This window comes from Pleurodeles waltl, chromosome 11 (assembly GCF_031143425.1).
Source record: "Pleurodeles waltl isolate 20211129_DDA chromosome 11, aPleWal1.hap1.20221129, whole genome shotgun sequence".
NCBI lineage: Eukaryota > Metazoa > Chordata > Amphibia > Caudata > Salamandridae > Pleurodeles > Pleurodeles waltl.
Genome location: NC_090450.1, coordinates 779,835,258 through 779,859,708, shown reverse-complemented (window position 1 = coordinate 779,859,708; position 24,451 = coordinate 779,835,258).

The window sequence follows — 24,451 nt, the reverse complement described above, 5'->3', positions numbered from 1 at the left end:
AAAAAATATGTTGTGTCCACGTTGTGTTTTGGGCCATTTCCTTTTGTGGGCGCTAGGCCTACCCACAGAAGTGATGTACCATTTTTACCGAGAGACTTAGGGGAACGCTGGGTGGAAGGAAATTTGTGGCTCCTCTCAGATTCCAGAACTTTCTGCCACAGAAATGTGAGTAACATGTGTATTTTTAGCCAAATTTTGAGGTTTGCAAAGGATTCTGGGTAACAGAACCTGGTCCGAGCCCCGCAAGTCACCCCTCCTTGGATTCCCCTAGGTCCCTAGTTTTCAGAAATGCACAGGTTTGGTAGGTTTCCCTAGGTGCCGGCTGAGCTAGAGGCCAAAATCTACAGGTAGGCACTTCGCAAAAAACACCTCTGTTTTTTTCCAAAATTTAGGATGTGTCCACGTTGCGCTTTGGGGTGTTTCCTGTCGCCGGCGCTAGGCCTACCCACGCAAGTGAGGTATCATTTTTATCGGGAGACTTGGGGGAACGCTGGGTGGAAGGAAATTTGTAGCTCCTCTCAGATTCCAGAACTTTCTGCCACAGAAATGTGAGGGACATGTGTTTTTTTAGCCAAATTTTGAGGTTTGCAAAGGATTCTGGGTAACAGAACCTGGTCCGAGCCCCGCAAGTCACCCCTCCTTGGATTCCCCTAGGTCTCTAGTTTTCAGAAATGCACAGGTTTGGTAGGTTTCCCTAGGTGCCGGCTGAGCTAGAGGCCAAAATCTACAGGTAGGCACTTCGCAAAAAACACCTGTTTTTTTCCAAAATTTAGGATGTGTCCACGTTGCGCTTTGGGGTGTTTCCTGTCGCCGGCGCTAGGCCTACCCACGCAAGTGAGGTATCATTTTTATCGGGAGACTTGGGGGAACGCTGGGTGGAAGGAAATTTGTAGCTCCTCTCAGATTCCAGAACTTTCTGCCACAGAAATGTGAGGGACATGTGTATTTTTAGCCAAATTTTGAGGTTTGCAAAGGATTCTGGGTAACAGAACCTGGTCCGAGCCCCGCAAGTCACCCCTCCTTGGATTCCCCTAGGTCTCTAGTTTTCAGAAATGCACAGGTTTGGTAGGTTTCCCTAGGTGCCGGCTGAGCTAGAGGCCAAAATCTACAGGTAGGCACTTCGCAAAAAACACCTCTGTTTTTTTCCAAAATTTAGGATGTGTCCACGTTGCGCTTTGGGGTGTTTCCTGTCGCCGGCGCTAGGCCTACCCACGCAAGTGAGGTATCATTTTTATCGGGAGACTTGGGGGAACGCTGGGTGGAAGGAAATTTGTAGCTCCTCTCAGATTCCAGAACTTTCTGCCACAGAAATGTGAGGGACATGTGTTTTTTTTAGCCAAATTTTGAGGTTTGCAAAGGATTCTGGGTAACAGAACCTGGTCCGAGCCCCGCAAGTCACCCCTCCTTGGATTCCCCTAGGTCTCTAGTTTTCAGAAATGCACAGGTTTGGTAGGTTTCCCTAGGTGCCGGCTGAGCTAGAGGCCAAAATCTACAGGTAGGCACTTCGCAAAAAACACCTCTGTTTTCTCCCAAAATTGTCGATGTGTCCACGTTGCGCTTTGGGGCGTTTCCTGTCGCGGGCGCTAGGCCTACCCACGCAAGTGAGGTATCATTTTTATCGGGAGACTTGGGGGAACATAGATTAGCAAAACAAGTGCTATTGCCCCTTGTCTTTCTCTACATTTTTTCCTTCCAAATATAGGAGAGTGTGTAAAAAAGACATCTATTTGAGAAATTCCCTATAATTCACATGCTTGTATGGTCACCCCGGAATTCAGAGATGTGCAAATAACCACTGCTCCTCAGCACCTTATCTTGTGCCCTTTTTGGAAATGCAAAGGTTTTCTTGATAGCTATTTTTTACTCTTTATATTTCAGCAAATGAATTGCTGTATACCCGGTATAGAATGAAAACGCACTGCAGGGTGCAGCTCATTTATTGGCTCTGGGTTCCTCGGGTTCTTGATGAACCTACAAGCCCTATATATCCCCGCAACCAGAGGAGTCCAGCAGACGTAACGGTATATTGCTTTCCATAATCTGACATTGCAGGGAAAAGTTACAGAGTAAAACATAGAGAAAAATTGATGTGTTTTTCACCTCAATTTCAATATTTTTCTTTTTCAGCTGTTATTTTCTGTAGGAAACCCTTGTAGGATCTACACAAATGACCCCTTGCTGAATTCAGAATTTTGTCTACTTTTCGGAAATGGTTAGGTTTCTGGGATCCAGCATTGGTTTCATGCCCATTCCTGTCACTGACTGGAAGGAGGCTGAAAGCACAAAAAATTGCAAAAATGGGGTATGCCCCAGTAAAATGCCAAAATTGTGTTGAAAAATTGGGTTTTCTGATTCAAGTCTGCCTGTTCCTGAAAGCTAGGAAGCTGCTGAGTTTAGCACTACAAACCCTTTGTTGATGCCATTTTCGGGGGGAAATCCACAAGCCTTCTTCTGCAGCCACTTTTTCGATTTTTTTTTTTAAAAAAAACTAAATTTTCACTGTATTTTGGCCAATTTCTTGGCCTCCTTCAAGGGAACCCACAAAGTCTGGGTACCTCTAGAATCCCTAGGATGTTGGAAAAAAAGGACGCAAATTTGGCTTGGTTAGCTTATGTGAACAAAAAGTTATGAGGGCCTAAGCGCGAACTGCCCCAAATAGGCAAAAAAAGGCCTGGCAGCGAAGGGGTTAAGGGCAGTACTGCTGCAAGGAGGATCTGGTGGTTCTTAAGAATAGCAGCCACATCACGATGGTAGGCAGCCAGGTCAGCCCTGAGGGGGTCATGATTGCATTTGTGCATGCAGTGGAAGGTTTGGGGTGTGAGGTGTTGTGGCAACTCCCTTACTGCAGTGGTGAATTCCTTTACAGTTTGTTGTAGTCCTTGCAGGATGGATATTAGCGCTTCCATGGCTGCTGCCTGATCTGCAGATGACATCATGCACGAACGCAGCCCCTCAAGGCTGGCTGCCATATTTTGCATCCCCACCCGCACCTCCTTGGCCAGCTCCCTCTGTACTCCCACTACAGTTCTCTCGAAGCTGGTGCCTGTGTCGTCAGAGTCCTCAGCTGTATTGGAGCTGGCAGGTTGTACAATTGGGGTGGTGGGTGGATCCTCTGCAATGGATGCTTGTTCTGTGCTCCTCCTTGTGACTGAAGGTGGGGTCTGGAGGATTCCAAGGACATATTGGAGGGTCTGCTGACTGATGTTTGTCAGCTCGTCATCCATGTCATTAGGGTAGTCTTGGACAGGCATATCCGCAGGAGATCCATCGTCCTCTGCAATGAAATAGGGTACAATTAGTGTGTCTGTGTTGTGGCATTTGTGATGTGACATGCCTGCCTTGTGATGATTTCACATTGTGATCTTGGTTCCTGTTCATTGATCCAGTCTTTCAGATGGGCATTCTCCCAGGCCTGTGGCCCACCTGCATGTCACATGTATTGTGGTCAGTTAGTGGACTTGTCAGCATCATCTCCTCTAGGTGTTGGTTTTGGCCAAATTGTGAATTGCCACCTTCTTGTCCTACTCAACTGTCCCGCTACTTCCATTCTCATGGTGAGACCTTTCACTGGCTGTGGGTGCTCTGATGGCACTAGCAGCACACTTAACAATCTGGACCTGCCCCAGTCTCTGTCTGATCTTTCACATCCATCTATATGTAGTTGAAATGTAGCGTATACTATGCATAGCATTGTTATGGCATGATTTGGATGTCAGCATTGGTAATGTGTACAGCTGATGTTGGGGAATGTGTGGAACATTGGATTGCCCTGATTGTCGTAGCAGTGTCCTATTTCCTCCTCTGACTGTGCAGGTGTATTTCAGTGACCAGTTACATGTGTCCGCCCCCTCAATGCTGTTGTCTGAGCAGTATGACATTTGGAATGTTGCATGGTGTCATTGGAGCTATTGTGACCCAGGCACAGGGTGGACCCTGACATATGCAGCATGGGTATGACATTAGTGCTGTGTACCTCCTAATGTTGATGACATTGGCTGATGATTGCGGCAACTATGGGCATTCACAATTGACAGGACTGGAACATTTGTCTTGTTTCAGGGGATTGTTAACATTGTCATCCTAAACCCTCTAATTTAGGTGTATATGATCCATGGGGACGTTACTGCCATTGGCTACTTGACCAGCACACACAGCGGAGGTGGTAATGGCAACTGTTGTCAATGTTACATTCCAGTTGTCGGTATGGCTAGAGGTTAAGTGGGCCCTAGTTAATGTAGGGAGTATGGTGGCTGACGTGTGACGGGATGTGAGTTTGACGTTGTGGCCTTCCCTCCTGGCGTGGCTTTACCTTTGCAACATCGTTGGCATGGCAGCATCCCCCCATGGGACTGTTGTGTAATGGTGTGCCCCAGGTCTTCTCAGAACGGGCCGTGCCCCTTTACCCATGCCATTCCATGTATTAGATGACTTCCATGCATTTAGTGGTTGGTATCCCCCCCCCCGGTTGTTGATGGCATTATTGCATTTTAATTCCCCATGCGACTTACCCTGCATGTGCATTGTCTCCTGGTAGTCTGCGCTGTCCTGTCCTTGAATCCCTGTGACGATCTCCTCAGGGATGACGGCTGCCACCATCTCCTCCATGTGGTCCAGGGGCTCCTGCTGTGCTGGACTCCCATCTCCAGTCTGCAGTGCTGCCTTCCTGTTCCTGGCCATCTTTTCCTTGGTCCTGCGCTTGCAGTCATGCCAGTGTTTCTTGCACTCAATGACTGTTCTGCGTACTTCAGCCACACTGTTAATCTTGTCGACAATTTGTTGCCATATAGCCTCCCTCCTACTGATTGGCAACTTTGATGTGACACACAGTTGGTGCTGGTGTTCTGTCACCTCTTTAACCAGAATCTCCTGCTCTTCTGCACTAAAGCAACACTTTGTTTTCTTCTTAAAGGTGTCCAGGTTCTTGTGTGGGTTATCCTGGCTGGTACCTGGTCTGCTGTCATCTTCCTGGGGTCTGTAGTGGTATCTGGGATCCATTTTGGCTCTCCTCTGGTGAAATGGCAGTGTTTGCTGGTTTTTTTGACGCTATTGCGTCTAAAAAAAATGGTGCATATCCGGTTTGCTGTGTCGTAAATCGACCCACAGTCATTTCCACCGCGTTAACGTTGTTTTCCCTTACGACGTGACGCTGCGGTGTGCGTAAAAAAAATGACTCACAGCTGTGGTTTGTGCTGCCGTGCGTCAAAGTATAAATTTGACACCCGCACGGCGCACAGAAATGGCGTTAGCCGGCGGTAATATATTTGACCCAAAACTGCGTCGGCGCAGTTTTGCGTCAAAAAGTATAAATATGGGCCTAAGTGTTGCAGAATAGCTCATACTGACGGAAAGGTGTTGGGTGGGAATAATTAGATCCCATTGCTGGTCTATGACTACTTTGTTGACCACTGCCAAGAGCAAAGACCAAGATGAAAACAGGCAAGCATTAGCACAGCTATGTTGCTACTGCAACCGAGAACTAAAAATGATTGCTTTTGGTTTGTCCGGTCTGGGGGCCCTTCCTCTGCTTTCTGCCAATATGTAACCATTAAGCTTTTAGGTCAGGCAGCCACAGAATCCTGAAGCAAGTACACACCACTGAACATTCTTTCTGACCAATACTTCTATTCACTCAGCATTTTGATTAAAGATGAGATTAATTCAGGTATTCCATCCATCACCTTGTTGTTTTTGCAAGTGTGGTAGGTGACAGCTCCTCCCCCACAAGTCAGAGATCCTGCAAACATCTATTCCCCTTTTGTCTCACTGTCTGGGAGCAATACACAGAACAGCTTGGAGCTACGCCTAGGCTTGTGACCCAGGACACAGGCACCAAATGGTTGGGACACGAAAATACCAAATGGGCATTTTCAGAATTGTGACTTAAAAGCTGACTTTACAATTAAAAAATGCTTTAATGACGACTCTTTAGATTCTAAACTCAATATTCCTACCAACTCTCAATTGAAAGTTATTCCTTTTCAAATGTAATATGTTAGGCCAATGTTATCCAATAGGAAAGGCAGGCCTTGCAGTAGTAAAAATAAAAATAAAACACATTTAAGAGCTTTTCACTACCAAGACATGTAAAAGTTAAAATTACATGCCCAACCTTTTAGATACACGGCAACCTGCCCTATAGGTTGTTTAGGGGTTACCCCCCCTAGGGGTGACTTATATGCATCGGAAAAGAAGGTTTGGGCTTGGCAAAAAGTGTACTTTTCCAGATCGAAATGGCAGTTTAAAACTGCACACACAAGCTGCAATGGCAGGCCTAAGACATGTTTAAAAGATTACTTAAGTGGGTGGCACAATAAGTGCCGCTTGCCCATTAGTACCAATTGATTTACAGGTCCTGGGTAGATGTAGACCACTCTACTAGGGACCTACATGTAAATTAAGTGGGGCATATTTATACTCTGTTTGCGCCGAATGTGCATCAAAAATATTGACGCACATTCAGCGCAAACCTTGCCCCATATGTAAACTATGACGCCCGACCGCACGGACGTCAAAAAACCTCTGTGTGTGTCATTTTTTGGATGCAGCAAACCGCCTTGCATTAATGACATGCAAGGTAGGCTTTCCCGTCCAAAAAATAACTTCAAGGCCTGTGCGCCTTATTTATACTCCTGCGTCATTTTGACGCACAGGAGGGGAGGGGCCTTAATAAACGGCGCACAGCCTGATGTGCGCCGTTGTTTAACGCCTGGGTGAGCTCCATTCTGAGCTATTGTGTTTTTAAGTGTTTTTATTGGGATTTAATCTTAAAAAATCTATGATGTATGAGGGTCATGAAGACAAGAATACAAGATTGCCAATGAGAACTCATCTTATAAGGTGTGCATGATCATCACACTGCAGTCAGACCTAAAACACATTGGGATCCATATTAACTGTGATTGGTGGTTGCAACACTTTGCAAGGTAGCTCTGGGCTAGCTGCCAATCGTACAGCTCAGTTGGGATTTGTTTGTAGCATAGGACACAGATGTTATAGTACAAAAGTGATGTACACTGAATCCAAACCCACGATCAAGTACCATTCAACACATACAAATAAGGGTTAACCAAATATTTATTAAATGCTAATCACAGATGAGGAAACTGTGGGAAAAATATTACCTACCCTGACTACTCATTACCCACAACTGTCCCTAACTAACCTAAGCTACACTTACTTGTAACGAAATGTTCTAAACATCTACCCTCCACCCCCCCCTTATGAGACGGGACACATGAAGGACAACACATACTAACCTAAACACCTACTATACTATCCTATACAAATATATATATTTTTGTATTTTTTTGTAAAGAAAATGTTTTTTTTTTTTTTGGATTTCTTTTTTTTTTTTAACACACAAGAACCCCAACATAGCCCCCCACCCACCCACACATGTAATAACTAAAAATAGAAAAAAAGCAGGCCCCCCCACCCCACACCCACTAACACTAACTAAACTAACAGCCTATACTAACCTAACACTAAGCCCACTAACTATAAGAACAAGGAAAGAGGAGGGATGGGAGGTAATCATGTCCATCAAAAAATGTCTAGAGGTTGGCCCTCCGGAGGGTCCTCTTAATGGACTTAACCCGCCGGTTAATGTGCCGCACATCCCTGCTCAGGTGGCTCAACTTGCGCAGCACTTTGTCCATCTTATGATCCATTCGGTTGAAGGCTGCAGGGTCAACAGATGGAGCAGTGGCAGTCTGGGTACCGGTGGAGAAGGTCTGTGTGGGTGTGGTGCCAGGCCTAGTGGGCTGTCCTGCACCGGTGGCAATGCTGGGGCCTAGAAGTCCAGCAGATGTCGGACCAACAGTGGCAGCTGTGCTTGGGGCCACCTGGCTCGTATTGGTGGTTGTGCTGGTGGTGGCTGTGGTGGGCAAAGTAGGCCCACCCTGTGGGAAGGCTCTCCATGCCCCGGAGGCCCGTTCATGGCGATATCGCCAGGCCATCCTCCGGAACCCCGACTCCACCAGCAGGATGTGCTGATATCGCATGGCCCGGCGGTGAAATTCACGGACCTGGTCTGGAGTCATGTTAGCAGCTGTGAAGACAAATGCAGATATTCTACATTAGTAACTGCATTGTGTTAAATGGCACAGCAAGTTTATCAGACATTACATCTACTGTACTTGTAACAGCTCATATCAAAATACAGAGCATTGAATGTCCCTGAGGAAGTACATGGCAGGCCAGACTACAAAGGTCACATCACACAAAGCACATCCATAACCTACAAGATGGGTAATAACTGGCTTTGACTTGCAATCTGAGTTCTGCTAGTTATCAGCTAAGAATCATGCTGCATATCCTCCGCCAAGACCTGGGCTACAAATGTCAGTGTACGGAAAGCAAAACTAAAGCCACATGGTCTGCAAGTTGTAACTGGACTTGCCAGTATAGTACCAAGTGCCAAACCTGAGTATGTATACTAGTTTGCAACCAAACCGTCACTTATTCACATGTATGTGTCACATACTGGTAGCATCAGTACTAGGTACCCCATTCACAAACCCATGGCCGTGTTTGAGGGGGGGGTGGATGATACACAACTATAATTTGCCAACAACATGTACAACGAGGAGGGTATAGGAAACTCCACACATGTTTGTCTCTACAGATATACCACAGGTAAGGTCTATCTACAATTAGGAGTCAGCAAACCCTAGAGCACTCATAGGGTCAGACATGTCCGGAAATGCAGAACTTGGTACACAACATATACTTCCAGTGAGGCCTGACTTACATCAGACACAGAGTTGCTAGAACACCCATGATCATGAATTGCATGCACACCTAGGCCATTGCACTCAGGTTCCACAGACTTGTAGCACTACATGTGGAAGTACATGCTGCTAGGAGGTTCTACCTACTGTTTCAAAATAACGTAGGTAAATAGGGAAGCAGATGTCTATTGGAAAGCTATTTGCTGTACCAATCTTAGAGAATGTGGGTCTGACAGTCTGACTAAATTGGGGCTGACTTCCATTGCGACTCTTGGTGATACAAGTGTCATACACATGACTAACCCCTGTACTCACAGTGGGGCCTACAGGGATGTCCTACAATCCCTACATGACACCATTGGATACGCTTTGGCCAACTCAAAACATGTGAGAACTGCATTCCCACTCATGGAACAAGAGAAAAGCTTGCCCAACGCATCACACCTTGCTATGCGTCCAACTCACACGAGTCCATAACCAGCAAACACAACACATAACAGACATATCAACACTTACTGGAGTGGTCGGGGTCCTCAAATGTCGCCACCTCTCCCACAGTGTAGGGTGCCGGTCCACCTGTAAGGTATGGAAGGAAGAAATGTGCTCAAAATCTGTGCACAGTGCAACAATTTCAAAAACATATACAATGTGTAGGCTGAATAAGGAAATGGCAGCCATTCTGACATGATGGTACTGCATCTGATATATCACGGCCAACTTGTACATAGCATGGGTCTCCTGTGACAGTTACACACATATCTGCACACATACATTGGCCCTAACTATCAAGTGGTTGCAAATATGCCCCGTAATTGGTGAGCAGTAAAAAAATATGGAGTGTAATCGTCTCATCATGTGCATCCAAGAGAGACATCCAAAGCCTGGTTACTTGAGGACTGCATTACCAGTCAAACATGCCTTGTGGCCATGACACATTTATTGCACATAGGTCCAATGTACAGAGGGAGGGGCAGGGACTTTTGTAAGCCATCCTGTTGTTACAGTTTATTCAATTGATGTGGCCCAGCTATGGTGATTTGCACCAACCATGGAGATGTGAGGCCATGTGCATACACTTGGACTGCCATCCCTATTTGGATTGTGGCTCAACTAATTCCAACAAACTTCTTAAGATGTTAGCTGAGGGCACCTCACACCTTTTCACGATGTTTTCAAATCAAGAACTGACATGTATCAAAAAAGATCAAGGAACACAATAATCCCACACATTCATAGTACTTCTGTGAACGCTTTCCTTCCACACTCACCAGACTCACATGAGACATATGTCTGAGCCACTTTGCTATTATCAATTGATGTGAAGGCAGCACTCATTTTCTGCATCATGTAGTGATTCTAAAGTCAGTCTAGCAATTGCATCAACAAAGTTGGCCTAAATGTTGGTACATCTGTACTTCTCTGTCAATAGTACCCTATATAGACATGATTGGCTCATATTTTGTTAGTTTTTCTGACAAAAAGGCTGCACCAATTTCCTTCATGGAAAAGTAACCTGTAAGTTTGCTGAGCACGTGCTACCTGACAGCTAGCAATTGTGATCCTTGCCTTAGTGCATCAATGATCACTTTATATTTCCCAAGCATTACACACAGTCAGCAAGTTAGCTGGCAGACATTGTACTAATCCCCTGATGTCACTACAGAGCATTTAATCGTGCACATTAACATAATTCGTACTCACCAACAGTGCCACCAATCATGATTCCCAGGTGGTCCAAGAGATCCTGCTCCCTGGTGATGAGGTCAGCCCACCAGTGCTTCAGCTGGTGGTCACTCCTCTGGCTGGCATACACACGATGCAGGTGATGCAGCACCTTTCCCCACCAGATTCTGCGCGCCTCTGTTGGATACCCCTGTATCACCCTGCCTGGATCATGAGTGTCAAGAAATGCGTCACAAGCCAGATGAACCCCCGCAACTCCTCTTCCCCCATCCTGCCAAGACGTGGCCTACCAGACATACTTAGAAGTGAAATGGAATAGGGGTAAAAGAAATAAAAAGGAGGAAAGTAGGGGTACTAAGACAGAAAAAAAGTAAACCTATACACTAAGGCCCATATTTATACTTTATGACGCACAACTGCGCCAACGCAGTTGTGCGTCAAAAATTTTACCGCCGGCCAACGCCATTCCAACACACCATGCGGGCGCCTTATTAATGGAATGACGTTAGCCGGCGCTGCGGACTGGTATGCGTAAAAAAAATTGACTCACACCAGGCAGCGCCGGCGTATGGGAAAATGGGGGTTGTGCATCAAAAAACGGTGCAAGTCCGGTCTGAGGCCAAATTCAGGCCTCAAACCGGATTTGCGCCATTTCTTTTTACGCCCAACCTCCATTGACATGACTCCTGTCTTAGCAAAGACAGGAGTCATGCCCCCTTGCCCAATGGCCATGCCCAGGGGACATATGTCAGGCCCCCCTATGCCACAAAAATAAATCTGGAAAAAATACTTACCCAAACTTACCTTTACTTCCTTGGGTGTCCTCCTGGGGTGGGCAAGGGTGGCAGGGGGTGTCCCTGGGGGCAGTGGAGGGCACCTCTGGGCTCCTTCCGAGCCCACAGGCCCCTTAACGCCTGCCCTGACCCAGGCGTTAAAAAACGGTGCCCATCAGGCTGTGCGCCGTTTTTTAAGGCCTGCCCCCTGCTGTGCGTCAAAATGACGTCAGAGTATAAATAAGGGGCACAGGCCTTTAAGTCATTTTTTGGAAGGGAACGCCTACCTTGCATATAATTAACACAAGGCTGGTTCCCCCTTCCAAAAAATGACGCACATGGTGTAATTTTGACGCCCGCGGGGTCGGACGTCAAAGTATAAATATGGGGCAGGGTTTGCGCCGATTGTGCGTCAAAAATCTTGACGCACATTTGGCGCAAACAGAGTATAAATATGGCCCTAAAAGAGCCCAACTATCCCCAAACTAACACTACCCACAACAGACTCCCACAAACAACAAAAACACAAGATAAATGGACAAATGTAGACAAAACACAGTAGTACAGTATACACCAACAATATTTATTTCACAAATTGACAATACAGATAGCACACAGGATAAAAACAGCACAAAATCTCAGGACAACACTCTCTACACAGCCACACAGTCTAGAAGGATCATAGACTGCAAAGTGAAAGTACACCCACTGTACATGATCTGTAAACAGGATATCCTATTACATCACTGCCTGTATGAAAAGTCCTGCCTTTTTCGCGTTATGCGTCATTTTTTTGTTTACCAAAACTGTATTTGCGTCATTTTTTTTACGCACAGAAGTGAAAATTAACCTGCATCCACATAATAGTACATGGACTGTACAAATATCTGGATGCAGGCTAAATTTCACTCCGGTGCGGCAAAAAAATTACGCAAATACAGTTTTGATAGTCAAAAAATAACACGTAACGCTAGGGACGTCAAAATTACAGTGCATTAACTGGTTTGGGGGCATTTTTACTTGTTTTTTGGTGATGTTACATTTGAGACACATCAGAGATTGGCTAATTGAAGACAGTATGGTGTTGATGGTGTATATTCACATGTGTGACATCATACTGCAGCGGAACATGATCCACTACTCCCTTCACATTATTTTTACAGTTGACTGACGCAATTGATGGTCATAAGTGTGGCCTACATATATGTGTTGCATAAATTGGGCATGTTTGGCATAAGGAGAGGATAGCAATGTGACGCACATATGTACAATACCTAAATGCCTTTGGCTCAAATTGTGTGCTTTGGCAACTAATGTGTTTGTTGACCAAGTGTGTGTGTATCACATAATGCATAATTGTACATATGCTTGTATGAATGTGATGTCCATGTGTCCAATCCTTAGATGCAAGTCATATTGGAAAAGATCGAGGGCATGTGTTAGTCATACATGTAACAACACCCGAAAAGTGTACTTCCAAGTTTTAGGGTCACGTAGACACCACATGTGACATAGCATGCACCAGATGGATGGCAGACGCTTGTTCATGTCAATGGTCCACCTTTTTTATATCCTATGTCCTACAGTATTGGTAAGAGCTTCCTAGGCACTACTTGGAGAATCCCACAGTGAGTCATACACATGCATTGAGGAAGTGGGTACCATGTTGTTTGCACAGACAGACAAGGGTGAATCTCAAATGTATGATGACATCACAGTTGAGGCCATAGAGGTGAGCCCCAACTATCAAGTGGCTGTGGTGGACCAGCATACAAGACAGCATGTGTCCACTTATTTCCAGTGATCAATTGCACATAGGTGTCTTGTTCATGTGTGTGGTCCAATGATGATCCTGTATATTTTTGGGGGTGTAATTTTTCACAGTTCGGTCCAGGACTCATCATGAGTCAGTGGCAGCTATTCCTGTAGCTACTGAGTATCCTTGGTTGATCAATGTGAGTAAAGTGGATGTGGACATGTGAACCTACATGTGTATGGTCCCACCCTGTCACTAAAGACGTGTAAGGAGACAGTCAACAGGGCAACCTTGGTGTGCTGAGTGAGATAATGTCTCAGGTGTCATGTTCCGGCAGGTGTCATTACAACATTTGTACACAGGTTGGCCTCTGCACTTCCCACTGCATCTGGGAACATCATAGCCTCTTTGCTGATTATTCTTGCAGCTATTCACCACACACGGCCCATCACTATGTTGTGCGCACTGTGATTCTGTGTGTGAACTGTCATGGTCCTGACATTTGTGTATTATTCATGGACATTATCAGAGGTTGCTGGTTGTGCTGAAAGCCCCGTACCCAATCCCTGCCTACGGCCCTGGGACACTGTCACACTTTGTCATTCATGCATAAATGTAACCCAGACAAGGGATGGGCCATGAATTTTGCTTTTCCAAGAGGATGTAACTCAAATGGTACAGTTAAAAGGCAGATGATGCTATACAATGTATTTGTGTATGCATGGAAGAAGCCCATGCCCAATGCCCCCTGATGAATGAGAGGTTTGCTAACGCAAGTGTGGTACATATGTAGACACAGGGATACTTTAGTGTGACGCACAGACAGTTGCCAGTCAGGCTGACAGAATGCAAGGTGATTCAGGATCCAGCTACTTGACAAGTTACGTAATCAGTGGTCTGACTGAGACTGTTTGGAGGACAAACCAGACAGTTGACATGTAAAACTGTGTATGTCCTGTGTTTTTGAAGGTGACAAATGAACCCAGTGGCTGTTTTACACGGCTTAATTAGTATCAATGCTTAACGGTGTATTTGATATAATGGCAACTCATATGCTGTTCCAAGCATCATCAGGGGCAGTGCTTTTTGAAATGGGTGGTGTGCATGGAGGTGATCACAGGTGTGGGCTGCATCTGTTTCTCACCAGTCCTGTAGGTGAGACTTGCATTCTAAGGGCCAACAGACATTTTCACAGGGGAAGCAATCTACATATGCTAACAGGGCTTTGAAACTAGAAGACAGTGTATAAATTGACCTGACGTCCCTCAGTTAGATGTTCTATGACAATGGCATACCATAGGAAAGGGTGTAGCACACTGGTTTGCTAATGTTGGTCTGTGTGTGTAGAGGAGGTAATATCAGGGTACACATCTTAGTATTCCAGGGACCTCTTCCGACAGGTGGGTTGTGACCAGGTGCATGGGTGTGTCAGGAGTTAGGAAATGGGCTGACATGTACATGGAATGTCATGTGTGCAACGCTACTCATATGTGTGGCACTTGTGCTGTCTCTGTTCTGCTTCTATGGGACTCTGGTCACAGATAGTCCTTGCAAATATTGGATGCAGTTGGACTTACTGCTGTCAAGGGTCTGGTCAGGCATTCCTGTTACTGATGCCAAAGCACATTGACTGCCTAATGAATGAGGCTTGTTTTCCCCTTATTGAGTGATGATGTCTTAGTTGTGTGCCATATGCTGCATTGGACCTTGATTTCAACATGTGTGTGTGAAATAGTTGTGGTCCTCTGCTATTGGCCTTCAAAGGAGAAATGTACATGATATATGTCATTAAGAGTGTGTGTGTATGTGACCATTGTATGTTAGGCATCACATTAGCGAAGAGTAGAGATGAAGGTGTGCAAAAAGTAATAGCCAGACCATGATATGGTGATTAGAATACAGGGAGTGCAGAATTATTAGGCAAATGAGTATTTTGACCACATCATCCTCTTTATGCATGTTGTCTTACTCCAAGCTGTATAGGCTCGAAAGCCTACTACCAATTAAGCATATTAGGTGATGTGCATCTCTGTAATGAGAAGGGGTGTGGTCTAATGACATCAACACCCTATATCAGGTGTGCATAATTATTAGGCAACTTCCTTTCCTTTGGCAAAATGGGTCAAAAGAAGGACTTGACAGGCTCAGAAAAGTCAAAAATAGTGAGATATCTTGCAGAGGGATGCAGCACTCTTAAAATTGCAAAGCTTCTGAAGCGTGATCATCGAACAATCAAGCGTTTCATTCAAAATAGTCAACAGGGTCGCAAGAAGTGTGTGGAAAAACCAAGGCGCAAAATAACTGCCCATGAACTGAGAAAAGTCAAGCGTGCAGCTGCCACGATGCCACTTGCCACCAGTTTGGCCATATTTCAGAGCTGCAACATCAATGGAGTGCCCAAAAGCACAAGGTGTGCAATACTCAGAGACATGGCCAAGGTAAGAAAGGCTGAAAGACGACCACCACTGAACAAGACACACAAGCTGAAACGTCAAGACTGGGCCAAGAAATATCTCAAGACTGATTTTTCTAAGGTTTTATGGACTGATGAAATGAGAATGAGTCTTGATGGGCCAGATGGATGGGCCCGTGGCTGGATTGGTAAAGGGCAGAGAGCTCCAGTCCGACTCAGACGCCAGCAAGGTGGAGGTGGAGTACTGGTTTGGGCTGGTATCATCAAAGATGAGCTTGTGGGGCCTTTTCGGGTTGAGGATGGAGTCAAGCTCAACTCCCAGTCCTACTGCCAGTTCCTGGAAGACACCTTCTTCAAGCAGTGGTACAGGAAGAAGTCTGCATCCTTCAAGAAAAACATGATTTTCATGCAGGACAATGCTCCATCACACGCTTCCAAGTACTCCACAGCGTGGCTGGCAAGAAAGGATATAAAAGAAGGAAATCTAATAACATGGCCTCCTTGTTCACCTGATCTGAACCCCATTGAGAACCTGTGGTCCATCATCAAATGTGAGATTTACAAGGAGGGAAAACAGTACACCTCTCTGAACAGTGTCTGGGAGGCTGTGGTTGCTGCTGCACGCAATGTTGATGGTGAACAGATCAAAACACTGACAGAATCCATGGATGGCAGGCTTTTGAGTGTCCTTGCAAAGAAAGGTGGCTATATTGGTCACTGATTTGTTTTTGTTTTGTTTTTGAATGTCAGAAATGTATATTTGTGAATGTTGAGATGTTATATTGGTTTCACTGGTAATAATAAATAATTGAAATGGGTATATATTTTTTTTTTGTTAAGTTGCCTAATAATTATGCACAGTAATAGTCACCTGCACACACAGATATCCCCCTAACATAGCTAAAACTAAAAACAAACTAAAAACTACTTCCAAAAATATTCAGCTTTGATATTAATGAGTTTTTTGGGTTCATTGAGAACATGGTTGTTGTTCAATAATAACATTAATCCTCAAAAATACAACTTGCCTAATAATTCTGCACTCCCTGTAGGTGTTTATTTAAATTAGTTAACTAAAGTGGTGAAGGTGATCATATTCAAAAGAAATTGTTGACGATCTGTTGCCGCCTGCGTATACCAGCAGCCGTGTTCTGTAGTTCTCCCTCCTGTTGCAGGCCAGCATCCTCCTCTTCAGGTATGTGTGGCTCTGGTTCCAGGAGGGGAATGTTTCTTTTGATACAAATGTTGTGCAATATTGCACATGTGAGGATGATCCTACAGACCATCTCCGGGGAATATAGGAGGCTACCACCAGTGATGTCGAGGCACCGGAACCTTGACTTGAGGATGCCGAAGGTCCTCTCGACAATGCTGCGTGTCCTCCTACGGGCGTCGTTGTAGGCACGCTCTGCAGCAGTACTTGGGTTGCCAAATGGTGTCATGATCCATGGCTGGATGCCATACCCCTGATCAGCTGCAAGAGAAAATTATTGGGATCATGTTGATGTAGCTGGCACTATTGAAATGACCTTTCATGGCAGTAGTTGTCTTGTGTTGTCTGTGACTCTTTTGTGTAATAATGTGGCATCCTATGCTTGTAGGATGTACCATCTGCATTGTGTTGTTTCCTTGGCAGAACGAGTGTTTGTCTGCCAACCGTTTGTCAGCAGTATGTTTTGGGATTTGCAGTACAGTGTGCCCTCCCTAGCATTGTGACTTGTGATACAGGTGTCCGTGTGTCTTCACTGGGGGTGAGATGATAGTTACATGCACAGTTAAAATTGACAGTGTTGTTAACACGTTCATATCAATGTACCCTGGACATCCCATACCTTTAGACTTAGGCAATGGATTAATGTAAAGGTCATTGGGACACTTACAATTTGCAAGGTGACATTTAGGCAACCACACTCATTGACGTCTTAACATTGGGCTGTACAGTAATTTCCAATGTGTGACAATGTATGACCTGTTCAATGGTGACCTAAGAAACATGGCTATCGATGTCACGACCTCAGTGTGTTCCTGTTCACATGTTGCTGTTGTGGTGTATGTGTTGTGTGTCCTAGAGGGTTGCTGTGCAGTGTGTATATAAGTAGGTTTTTGTACTTACCAACAAGTAGTCCATTGCCATACCGTCCATCCTGGAAGTGTTCATTGATGGTGCAGTGACAGAAGATGTATGAGTCATGTACACTCCCAGGATATTTAGCCACGATGTTGGTGATCAATCCCTGGTGATCGACTATGGCCTGCACGTTGATGGAATGTGTGTGCTTCCTGTTGCTTGTAGAGGTGTTCAGTTGCAGCAGGTGGCACAAGGCGTACATGTGTGCAGTCGATTGCACCAAGGACGTGTGGGAAGCCACTGATGAGGTAGAACCCCTGTTTTGTTTCCTGCTGCTTCTGCAGTGTGTTAGGGAAGCAGTTGTGGCAGGGTGTCAGTCGAATGATGGCATCCAGTATTTTGGGCAAAAAGGCGGAGAATGATGATTGTGATATTCCGCCAACCAGGGCACCAGTTGTTTGGAAAGAGCCACTTGCCAGCATATGAAGTACGGCAAGCAGCTTTGCTTCTGTTGGGATGGTGCGGGGTGTCACCAAAGTGGGGTCCAACTACTGATCAATGTTGCGCAGCAGCTGCTGAATGGCCTCCCAGTTCAACCGGTGATGTCGTGTTCCCTGAGGCCCTGGGCGGAATATTCTCTCCTGCCTTCTGCGCTGCCTTTGGGGTCCCTGCTGGTGTTGTTGTAGCTGCTGTTGTTGCTGCTGGGCTCTGCGTCTGCATGCACGCTGGATTAGTATCACCTCCATGGCTCCCTGTTGCTGCTCTGCTGCTCTGCTGTTTGTTCTGTGTGTTCTGATTAAATACAGGTGTGTTTGCCCCATTTTAACGCCTGCCCTGACCCAGGCGTTAATTTTTGACGCAAATCGGGCTGTGCGTCATTTTTGCCCGAAAGCATAAATACGACGCACGGCCGTTTAAGCCATTTTTTGGACGGGAACACCTACCTCGCATATAATTAATGCAAGGTGGGTTGCCGCATCCAAAAAATGATGCACACGGCGGAATTTTGTTGTCCGCGGGCTTGGGCGTCAAAGTGTAAATACTGGGCAACGTTTGTGCTGATTGTGCGTCAAAATCTTTGACGCACAATCGGCGCAGACGGAGTATAAATATACCCCCATATCTTTACTTGTGTATGTTTTATTTTTGTAGTTTTGATCTTGTTTGATTTGTTTTTTGGTGCCAATGTCACGCAGGGGGAGCGACCCCGTAGGCAAGGGTCGCTCCCGGCGGGGGAGGGTGGGGGTTGGGGGGGCAAATTTATTTTAGGGCATTTCTGCCCCCCCCCCCCCCTGGGGCCGGCTGAGCTACAGGCCAAACACCACAGGTAGGCACTTTGCAAAAAACACCTCTGTTTTCTGTGAAAAAATATGTTGTGTCCACGTTGTGTTTTGGGCCATTTCCTTTTGTGGGCGCTAGGCCTACCCACAGAAGTGATGTACCATTTTTACCGAGAGACTTAGGGGAACGCTGGGTGGAAGGAAATTTGTGGCTCCTCTCAGATTCCAGAACTTTCTGCCACAGAAATGTGAGTAACATGTGTATTTTTAGCCAAATTTTGAGGTTTGCAAAGGATTCTGGGTAACAGAACCTGGTCCGAGCCCCGCAAGTCACCCCTCCTTGGATTCCCCTAGGTCCCTAGTTTTCAGAAATGCACAGGTTTGGTAGGTTTCCCTAGGTGCCGGCTGAGCTAGAGGCCAAAATCTACAGGTAGGCACTTCGCAAAAAACACCTCTGTTTTTTTCCAAAATTTAGGATGTGTCCACGTTGCGCTTTGGGGTGTTTCCTGTCGCCGGCGCTAGGCCTACCCACGCAAGTGAGGTATCATTTTTATCGGGAGACTTGGGGGAACGCTGGGTGGAAGGAAATTTGTAGCTCCTCTCAGATTCCAGAACTTTCTGCCACAGAAATGTGAGGGACATGTGTTTTTTTAGCCAAATTTTGAGGTTTGCAAAGGATTCTGGGTAACAGAACCTGGTCCGAGCCCCGCAAGTCACCCCTCCTTGGATTCCCCTAGGTCTCTAGTTTTCAGAAATGCACAGGTTTGGTAGGTTTCCCTAGGTGCCGGCTGAGCTAGAGGCCAAAATCTACAGGTAGGCACTTCGCAAAAAACACCTCTGTTTTTTTCCAAAATTTAGGATGTGTCCACGTTGCGCTTTGGGGTGTTTCCTGTCGCCGGCGCTAGGCCTACCCACGCAAGTGAGGTATCATTTTTATCGGGAGACTTGGGGGAACGCTGGGTGGAAGGAAATTTGTAGCTCCTCTCAGATTCCAGAACTTTCTGCCACAGAAATGTGAGGGACATGTGTTTTTTTAGCCAAATTTTGAGGTTTGCAAAGGATTCTGGGTAACAGAACCTGGTCCGAGCCCCGAAAGTCACCCCTCCTTGGATTCCCCTAGGTCTCTAGTTTTCAGAAATGCACAGGTTTGGTAGGTTTCCCTAGGTGCCGGCTGAGCTAGAGGCCAAAATCTACAGGTAGGCACTTCGCAAAAAACACCTCTGTTTTTTTCCAAAATTTAGGATGTGTCCACGTTGCGCTTTGGGGTGTTTCCTGTCACCGGCGCTAGGCCTACCCATGCAAGTGAGGTATCATTTTTATCGGGAGACTTGGGGGAACGCTGGGTGGAAGGAAATTTGTAGCTCCTCTCAGATTCCAGAACTTTCTGCCACAGAAATGTGAGGGACATGTGTTTTTTTAGCCAAATTTTGAGGTTTGCAAAGGATTCTGGGTAACAGAACCTGGTCCGAGCCCCGCAAGTCACCCCTCCTTGGATTCCCCTAGGTCTCTAGTTTTCAGAAATGCACAGGTTTGGTAGGTTTCCCTAGGTGCCGGCTGAGCTAGAGGCCAAAATCTACAGGTAGGCACTTCGCAAAAAACACCTCTGTTTTTTTCCAAAATTTAGGATGTGTCCACGTTGCGCTTTGGGGTGTTTCCTGTCACCGGCGCTAGGCCTACCCATGCAAGTGAGGTATCATTTTTATCGGGAGACTTGGGGGAACGCTGGGTGGAAGGAAATTTGTAGCTCCTCTCAGATTCCAGAACTTTCTGCCACAGAAATGTGAGTAACATGTGTATTTTTAGCCAAATTTTGAGGTTTGCAAAGGATTCTGGGTAACAGAACCTGGTCCGAGCCCCGCAGGTCACCCCTCCTTGGATTCCCCTAGGTCCCTAGTTTTCAGAAATGCACAGGTTTGGTAGGTTTCCCTAGGTGCCGGCTGAGCTAGAGGCCAAAATCTACAGGTAGGCACTTCGCAAAAAACACCTCTGTTTTTTTCCAAAATTTAGGATGTGTCCACGTTGCGCTTTGGGGTGTTTCCTGTCGCCGGCGCTAGGCCTACCCACGCAAGTGAGGTATCATTTTTATCGGGAGACTTGGGGGAACGCTGGGTGGAAGGAAATTTGTAGCTCCTCTCAGATTCCAGAACTTTCTGCCACAGAAATGTGAGGGACATGTGTTTTTTTAGCCAAATTTTGAGGTTTGCAAAGGATTCTGGGTAACAGAACCTGGTCCGAGCCCCGAAAGTCACCCCTCCTTGGATTCCCCTAGGTCTCTAGTTTTCAGAAATGCACAGGTTTGGTAGGTTTCCCTAGGTGCCGGCTGAGCTAGAGGCCAAAATCTACAGGTAGGCACTTCGCAAAAAACACCTCTGTTTTTTTCCAAAATTTAGGATGTGTCCACGTTGCGCTTTGGGGTGTTTCCTGTCACCGGCGCTAGGCCTACCCATGCAAGTGAGGTATCATTTTTATCGGGAGACTTGGGGGAACGCTGGGTGGAAGGAAATTTGTAGCTCCTCTCAGATTCCAGAACTTTCTGCCACAGAAATGTGAGGGACATGTGTTTTTTTAGCCAAATTTTGAGGTTTGCAAAGGATTCTGGGTAACAGAACCTGGTCCGAGCCCCGCAAGTCACCCCTCCTTGGATTCCCCTAGGTCTCTAGTTTTCAGAAATGCACAGGTTTGGTAGGTTTCCCTAGGTGCCGGCTGAGCTAGAGGCCAAAATCTACAGGTAGGCACTTCGCAAAAAACACCTCTGTTTTTTTCCAAAATTTAGGATGTGTCCACGTTGCGCTTTGGGGTGTTTCCTGTCACCGGCGCTAGGCCTACCCATGCAAGTGAGGTATCATTTTTATCGGGAGACTTGGGGGAACGCTGGGTGGAAGGAAATTTGTAGCTCCTCTCAGATTCCAGAACTTTCTGCCACAGAAATGTGAGGGACATGTGTTTTTTTAGCCAAATTTTGAGGTTTGCAAAGGATTCTGGGTAACAGAACCTGGTCCGAGCCCCGCAAGTCACCCCTCCTTGGATTCCCCTAGGTCTCTAGTTTTCAGAAATGCACAGGTTTGGTAGGTTTCCCTAGGTGCCGGCTGAGCTAGAGGCCAAAATCTACAGGTAGGCACTTCGCAAAAAACACCTCTGTTTTTTTCCAAAATTTAGGATGTGTCCACGTTGCGCTTTGGGGTGTTTCCTGTCACCGGCGCTAGGCCTACCCATGCAAGTGAGGTATCATTTTTATCGGGAGACTTGGGGGAACGCTGGGTGGAAGGAAATTTGTAGCTCCTCTCAGATTCCAGAACTTTCTGCCACAGAAATGTGAGGGACATGTGTTTTTTTAGCCAAATTTTGAGGTTTGCAAAGGATTCTGGGTAACAGAACCTGGTCCGAGCCCCGCAAGTCACCCCTCCTTGGATTCCCCTAGGTCTCTAGTTTTCAGAAATGCACAGGTTTGGTAGGTTTCCCTAGGTGCCGGCTGAGCTAGAGGCCAAAATCTACAGGTAGGCACTTCGCAAAAAACACCTCTGTTTTTTTCCAAAATTTAGGATGTGTCCACGTTGCGCTTTGGGGTGTTTCCTGTCGCCGGCGCTAGGCCTACCCACGCAAGTGAGGTATCATTTTTATCGGGAGACTTGGGGGAACGCTGGGTGGAAGGAAATTTGTAGCTCCTCTCAGATTCCAGAACTTTCTGCCACAGAAATGTGAGGGACATGTGTTTTTTTAGCCAAATTTTGAGGTTTGCAAAGGATTCTGGGTAACAGAACCTGGTCCGAGCCCCGAAAGTCACCCCTCCTTGGATTCCCCTAGGTCTCTAGTTTTCAGAAATGCACAGGTTTGGTAGGTTTCCCTAGGTGCCGGCTGAGCTAGAGGCCAAAATCTACAGGTAGGCACTTCGCAAAAAACACCTCTGTTTTTTTCCAAAATTTAGGATGTGTCCACGTTGCGCTTTGGGGTGTTTCCTGTCACCGGCGCTAGGCCTACCCATGCAAGTGAGGTATCATTTTTATCGGGAGACTTGGGGGAACGCTGGGTGGAAGGAAATTTGTAGCTCCTCTCAGATTCCAGAACTTTCTGCCACAGAAATGTGAGGGACATGTGTTTTTTTAGCCAAATTTTGAGGTTTGCAAAGGATTCTGGGTAACAGAACCTGGTCCGAGCCCCGCAAGTCACCCCTCCTTGGATTCCCCTAGGTCTCTAGTTTTCAGAAATGCACAGGTTTGGTAGGTTTCCCTAGGTGCCGGCTGAGCTAGAGGCCAAAATCTACAGGTAGGCACTTCGCAAAAAACACCTCTGTTTTTTTCCAAAATTTAGGATGTGTCCACGTTGCGCTTTGGGGTGTTTCCTGTCGCGGGCGCTAGGCCTACCCACGCAAGTGAGGTATCATTTTTATCGGGAGACTTGGGGGAACATAGATTAGCAAAACAAGTGCTATTGCCCCTTGTCTTTCTCTACATTTTTTCCTTCCAAATATAGGAGAGTGTGTAAAAAAGACATCTATTTGAGAAATTCCCTATAATTCACATGCTTGTATGGTCACCCCGGAATTCAGAGATGTGCAAATAACCACTGCTCCTCAGCACCTTATCTTGTGCCCTTTTTGGAAATGCAAAGGTTTTCTTGATAGCAATTTTTTACTCTTTATATTTCAGCAAATGAATTGCTGTATACCCGGTATAGAATGAAAACGCACTGCAGGGTGCAGCTCATTTATTGGCTCTGGGTTCCTCGGGTTCTTGATGAACCTACAAGCCCTATATATCCCCGCAACCAGAGGAGTCCAGCAGACGTAACGGTATATTGCTTTCCATAATCTGACATTGCAGGGAAAAGTTACAGAGTAAAACATAGAGAAAAATTGATGTGTTTTTCACCTCAATTTCAATATTTTTCTTTTTCAGCTGTTATTTTCTGTAGGAAACCCTTGTAGGATCTACACAAATGACCCCTTGCTGAATTCAGAATTTTGTCTACTTTTCAGAAATGGTTAGGTTTCTGGGATCCAGCATTGGTTTCATGCCCATTCCTGTCACTGACTGGAAGGAGGCTGAAAGCACAAAAAATTGCAAAAATGGGGTATGCCCCAGTAAAATGCCAAAATTGTGTTGAAAAATTGGGTTTTCTGATTCAAGTCTGCCTGTTCCTGAAAGCTAGGAAGCTGCTGAGTTTAGCACTACAAACCCTTTGTTGATGCCATTTTCGGGGGGAAATCCACAAGCCTTCTTCTGCAGCCACTTTTTCCATTTTTTTTTTTAAAAAAAACGAAATTTTCACTGTATTTTGGCCAATTTCTTGGCCTCCTTCAAGGGAACCCACAAAGTCTGGGTACCTCTAGAATCCCTAGGATGTTGGAAAAAAAGGACGCAAATTTGGCTTGGTTAGCTTATGTGAACAAAAAGTTATGAGGGCCTAAGCGCGAACTGCCCCAAATAGGCAAAAAAAGGCCTGGCACAGGAGGGGGAAAAGGCCTGGCAGCGAAGGGGTTAAGGGCAGTACTGCTGCAAGGAGGATCTGGTGGTTCTTAAGAATAGCAGCCACATCACGATGGTAGGCAGCCAGGTCAGCCCTGAGGGGGTCATGATTGCATTTGTGCATGCAGTGGAAGGTTTGGGGTGCGAGGTGTTGTGGCAACTCCCTTACTGCAGTGGTGAATTCCCTTACAGTTTGTTGTAGTCCTTGCAGGATGGATATTAGCGTTCCCTTGGCTGCTGCCTGATCTGCAGATGACATCATGCACGAACGCAGCCCCTCAAGG